Source organism: Rhodamnia argentea, chromosome 10, assembly GCF_020921035.1.
Source record: "Rhodamnia argentea isolate NSW1041297 chromosome 10, ASM2092103v1, whole genome shotgun sequence".
In the NCBI taxonomy this organism is placed as follows: domain Eukaryota; kingdom Viridiplantae; phylum Streptophyta; class Magnoliopsida; order Myrtales; family Myrtaceae; genus Rhodamnia; species Rhodamnia argentea.
In genome coordinates, this window is record NC_063159.1 from 17,414,918 (window position 1) to 17,421,398 (window position 6,481).

Sequence of the window (6,481 nt, forward strand, 5' to 3'; positions counted from 1 at the left end):
CTAAAACAGTTTTTGGATGATTGGACATGTCAAAATGGATCCAAAACCCATTTAATAAACCACAAGCATTTAAATGGGTTATAACAAACTTAGCAGGCCATCATAACGGATCTACAAAATAAAGACGCCAAAAAATGTGACTTGTATATGAGTTCATTGTGAACCCATTTACAACACATTTAAGAAGTCTCTACGTTTTTCTTTTATTTTTTCTTTCTTTTACTTTTTTTACTTTTTTTCCCTACAAAGCCGGCACCGGCCGACCCTCACCCAATGGCCACCTGGGCAAGGGGCACGACCCCCACCATAGCCTGCAAGGGCCACCACCCTCACCAAAGATCGGTGAGGGCTGCGACCCTCGCCTACAACTGGAAAGGATGGCTCATCGATCTTAGAAGAAATTAAAAAAAAAAAGAAGATTTTTAAACTGAAAAAAAAAAAAAAAAATCACACTTTTTAAAAGAAATAAAAATAGAAAAATTCATAGTTTTTTAAATTGTAAAAAATAAAATAAAAATCAGATTTTTGTAAATTATAAAAACTATTAAAAATTGTCCACAATGATTTAGTAGTATAATTTTTGCAAAAATTTATAAGAAGATTGGATTAAATATAAAAGCGTTTTAGTAATATGGGTAGGGTCGGGTATGTGTCAATAAATTTGCACTAAGCATAAATGGATCATAAATGGGTTAATTGGTTAATTTGGGCTGAACCATTTATGACCCGACTCAAACTCGACGGAACTTACCAGTTTGATCGGTCTATGGATAATTATAAGACAACGGTTTGTTTTGGGCCAAAAAAAATAAGTAACAATTAATTAAACATTATTGTGAGGTGTATTCTTTTAAGAATTTATGGCTCACAATATATTATTATTTTCATAATCGCTCAAAAGCTGTTATGTTAGTAATGCCCGATCTAAAGATTCTCTTAAATCTCTCTTTCTTGCGTCCCTTACCTTTTGCTAAGAAATCTACCCATGCCTAGCCCGTGCGACTTTGGACACGAGAAGCAAAAAAGAATGAATAAAGCAAGATTGACAAGATAGATAACCCATACCTTTTAACGATCACATGTCCGTAAGCCCAAAAAATGGAGATCACATGCATGAGGGGACAGTATGATCTAAGAGACCGAAGCATTTCAAACTCGCACAATGTCGTATCAATCCCCCCTTTAACCATTTTAGGCAATGCGATGCCTTTGCGACACCAGCACATCTAGAAAGCTTGTAGGTTTTCGCATCGAAATTACTTGTTCACTTCCTCGAGGGCTTAACTCACACTCGAAATAGCATTCCGGTGACCGCAATAAAGTCGATCGTCCGACGAGCTAGGACGCAAGATTTGGGCAGTTCCTACTTTGCGATGTGTAGGCATTCTTAGCTCACATAGCATATGGATGCTCGTAAAATATGTGTGACCTCATTCCTATGAAATTCTCTGAGTAAAGAAATCTAAATTTTTATGATAAGAGCCTTGATCTAATTCGAAGTGACGTATGAGACGGAAGTACTTTTATTTTGACATTCTTCGCAGATTTGCTCGAGTTGCCCGCATTCTATGAATTCTATATGTTGTGTCGGCAAAAGACATCGAAATCAATTTGACATGAGCTTGTGAGAACTCCAAATTCTATGTCGGTTTAAATTTTCGAAAGTATTAATTACCCGAAACAATGAAATAGCGAAATATAATCATAGTTATCACTTTGGCTCGTGACTCGTCCATGTGTTCTAGGAAAATCTGCTTTTGTCTTCCCTCCCTTCTTTTGATTGGGCGGTGATAGACACTCTGGAGCGCGCGGGCATGAACATGCTGCTCTTTTCAAAATTCCTTGAATCTGAATTCAACAATCTTATCTTAGAACTGATAAGCGAAGGTAAAGTACGTACCCACGTGTCTTCATGACCCAAGCCATGCAAACATGCAGTTTTCTGGGCCGTATCAAAGATTTGAACTGCCTTAAAAGGATCTGTAACGCATGTGATCGGCCGTGAAATCAAGGAAGAAAAGAACGAACTGTCCAAGATGAGTCTACTCTATGCGTCTTCCCATTATCGATCACATGCGATTTGTTGTGTCTATATCATGCTAATACCATTCGCAATCGAAAAGAAGAAAAAGAGAGAATAGAAAAACGGCAGCTTTAAAAACATAGAAACATTGACGCAGCATAAAAAGTACATCAGATTGCTCAGCGAGCATAGTAGCTGAAAGAAACAGATAGTTAAATCCGTGAACTTCACATGGGATTGCAGTTTCGGTCTCCAGCTAGACATGGTGTTGAGGGTCTGGTCCTTCGGGAGGGAGCCTATCTGTGGTCGCCATGCTTCTCCGGTCCATCGCCTGAGCTCGGCTCGCCAATTCGGTGAACCCCAATCCACGCAAGAGCTGGTGGCTTCTCGCGTTTGGTACGGGCGAGCCGCGGAGAACACGTCCATCCGTGCTTCCGAGGAACGCCACAGGGAAAGACAGGAAGAATATCAGACATAGGCATAAAGTAGTTCTCTTTGCTGCGTTCATCGTTGGTCAGCGAAGGAAAATCAAAGGGAGTGGCGGGTTGGATTGAGTAAAAGACTGGCCAGTGACAAAGAAGCGATTCGAGTCAAATGTGCCGGAGGATAAGCCTCCTATTTATAGGACCAGCCGGACCATTTTCTTTATTATTTGGCTAGCGCCAAAGCCAATTCATGGGGCTTTTTAATCATGTTCATGATCAGACAGCTATATAATCTCGTACGATCAATTTTCTTTTGATTGGATATAAAGTTTGGTTGTTGACCAGGCACCACCCTATGGCTTTTGTCCGTCTAGGTGGCAATTATTCAAGATATCTTTTTGTTATCCATACATATGGATTTAGTTGCTTATTGGGCCCAACGAAACGAGAAAAAAAAAAAAAAAACTAGCCCTCATTACGACCTCTCTCCCTTTGCTCATTCCTCGTATTAAATGCGTACGCCGTCGCTCATGACCGGCAGCAAAGCCACTCGTCACTAATGCCTCAACATGCAAGGCCACCATGAACCTCAGCGCCCCCTCTTCTCTCTCACAGATATACTTGGCACAAACAACCCATAGATGTTGTTGGCATTGCCATGGACGATCGGGCCGTGCGACTAAATTGGAGAACCTGATGCTTTGAAAACTGATCAAATTTCAGATCCCCTTGGAACCATTCCCGATTCTCAGTTCATTTTTTTGGAACCAGTCTAGTTATGGATTTCGAGTGAAGAACCACTCAAAAATCGGACCGACCGGATCAAATTTGAAATAGATTTCATCAAGCCTAAAAACTCTACATTTTCTTTTGACATCTTTTTCTTTATCTCTCTCTTTTTCGGTGCCCTCTATGACCTCACTTAAAAATTTCAATACTCTCTCTCTCTCTCTCTCTCTCTCTCTCTCTCTCTCTCTCTCTCTCTCTCTCTCTCTCTCTCTCTCTCTCTCTCTCTCTCTCTCTCTCTCCTCTTCATCCGTTCGTGGCTCGCCCTTACTCGTGCAAGGGGAAAATTACCAAGAAAGTTCTAAACTTATTGCACATGTGCTAATTCAATTTTCAACCTTTTTTTTTTGCCAATTCAATTTTAAAATTTTTACATTCGTGCCAATTCAATTCATCGGACCAACTTTGGCCAACCGGCGTTGACGTAGACGGACGTCGGCGGGAATTGACGTGGCAATTTTTAATAATATTTTATTATTTTTTGAAATTGTTTATTTTTATTTTATTTTTCTTATTCTTCTTTCTCTAGCCGAGGAAGAAGAAGAAGAGAGGGCTGGCAAGGGTGAGGACTCACCTTGTTGGCCCTCTATTCTTGCCAATAGTTGATACGACTACCTACTGGAGGAGGAAGAGGAAGAGGAAGGAAAAAAAAGAAAAAGGAAAAAATAAAAAATTTAAAAAATACTAAAACATTATTAAGAATTGCCACATCAGCATTGATTGTCGTCTACGTTAATGCCGATAGGCCAAAGTTGGCCGGATAAACCGCATTGGCACAAATGCAAAAAATCTTAAATTTAATTGGCAAAAAGAAAAGTTTCGGATTGAATTGACATAATTTCAATAGGTTTAGGACTTTTTCCATAATTTTCCCTCGTGCAAGCCTCGCAACCTTTGCTCTTTCTTGACTCACCTTTGCTCGCTGGCACTCATTAATATTTTACTTTGAACCGTTTTGTTGCTCATATTATTTTGCTCTAAAAAATGAAGAAAAAAACCGATTCTTGGGTAGACTCTTGAATCGGACCAAAACAAGTAGATAGGTTACGTTTCTAGAAAACATGATAGGCTTTATGTTCCAAAAATCGAAAAATCGGTTTTAACATGATAGGTTCCAGGTTCTAAATCGAGAACTTACGTACAATCAAACTGATTAAACGTACTTAACGAGCAAATAAGAGAAACAGAAACACACCCACAACTCATATGTAAATTTGCAGACAAGGCCCACAGATATGCTTGGCATTTTCATTGAGAAAAGAGAGGGGGGGGGGGTGCGAATGGTCTACGAAAGTAGATTCTTTATTTACCCATATGGGAGTGAAAAAAAAAAAAAAGGCTAGTATCCAAACAAGGTCCAAATACAGATTGAACGTAATGGAGCTCATACAAAACTTCTTTTACAGATTGAATCTACTCAATAACTTTTGCGCAATGATTTGTTCGATGCTCATCATAAGTAGAAACAAGTGCCACTCATAAGTTTTCGCGTTTTGGTTGAACAAAAACAATCTGCTGCTCATACTTTGGATCTCAATCGAAATGATTGTTTTCAAATTTTTCAACATGCATGGAGCTTCCTCATTTGAAACTTCCATTTATATATTTCGGTTATCCATATTGTATCCTCATTGCAGAACACTGCACACCGGTTCAAACGTGAAGAATTTGCACCTTAAATCCTTCTCATGCAGCTTGAAAAGTAATGCCTTTATCGTATGAAGCACGACACTATCGCCTGATTACCGCTAGTCCGGGTTTGATATTAGGGCAAAATGAAGCCCTCCTGTAGGGTTCGTGGGGTGAATGAAAATTGACAAAATGTGATGTTCAAGGGGCACAATGAGTTTGAGTTACAATTTAACTGGTCGAGCCATCGTTCTTATTCGTGTGGCCGAGAGCTTTGCTTTCTAAAATCGCCTAGTTCCACGTAGACAGATAGAATTCGAGAGGTATGTAATAGAATAAATTATGTTTTTCGACCTTTACGTGGTAAATTTTCCATGGATCAGCTGGTCACTATCTTGCACGTTAGTCATGGCTTCATTCGATAAAGCTTTGGTATCTTCTACTAGGATAGGAGCCTCTCTCTCTCTCTAGTGACATGCATACACGGACAAGAAGTTAAAGAAATGAATATAAGAAGCAAATAAACATCAGCACATACGGCAGCCACCACAAGGATTTGCCGTTTTCCATGTCAATCTTTTTAAAGTTTCCATTGATAATGAGACGGAAAGGTTTCTTTGACCGCATGGGAATGTCGGCGGCGTCTCTATCCACATGGGTCGTTAAATATAAGACTTCCTTAACCCGATGGGAATTTAATTCCCCAAAAGGTGTTTATTCTTATTTCTCTTTTCTCTGCAACTGACATTCTTTGTGGATAATTACCTAAACAATCTTGAACATATTGTATGGCGGACAATTAAGTCCTAAATCTTTCAATTGTGCTAGTTCTAATTCTTTTAACGATTTGTCAAGTCAGTAGCAAACCTTTTGATGATTAGCCAAATTTAGTCCTTCCAAGCAATTCTAGCGAAAATCACTGACGATGGGAAAAATAAAGAAAGAAAAAAAATAAAGGAAAAAAATAGAAAAAGAAAAGAAAAGAAGAAAACAACAAAGTAAACAATAAAAATTTCAGAAAATTTTAAAATAATTGTATAAATTATCCAATTTAACGCCATGTGTGCCATGTAGGACAGCCGACGTCCACGTCAGCTATTTTAATCCAAAATCGACAAATCGTCAAAAGTTTTATGACTATATCAACACAACATGATGTATTTAGGATTTTTGAAGAGTTTTTTTCCCCTTTTTTGAGACTCCCAAAGAAATTGAGAAAAGCAAAAGGAAATTGAACAAGAGAGCTTCGGTTGGCTATCACCAAATATTTGAAGTTGGATAATCTCAAAGGAGATTCTAGTGGATTATGATTATTCATCTCTTGTCCACGTCAACTCCAGCATGGACCATTTGACATTATATGTGAAGAAACTCTTTCCTATCTTGTAAAGAAAGTGGTCGAAACAGTCTTTGTAATCTACTTTTTAATTACACACCTCGACTCCACTTCCTTTAACATGGACAATTAAGTTTCTCAAAGTTGACTAATCATCAAGATCAATAGTGTGAAAAGTGACTTGTGTAGGAAAAGATTACAAGCCTACATACCATATCCACTGCCCTTTTTTTTTTTTTTGGGTCAACCATATCCACCGTTTAATTAGCGATCTTCCACTTG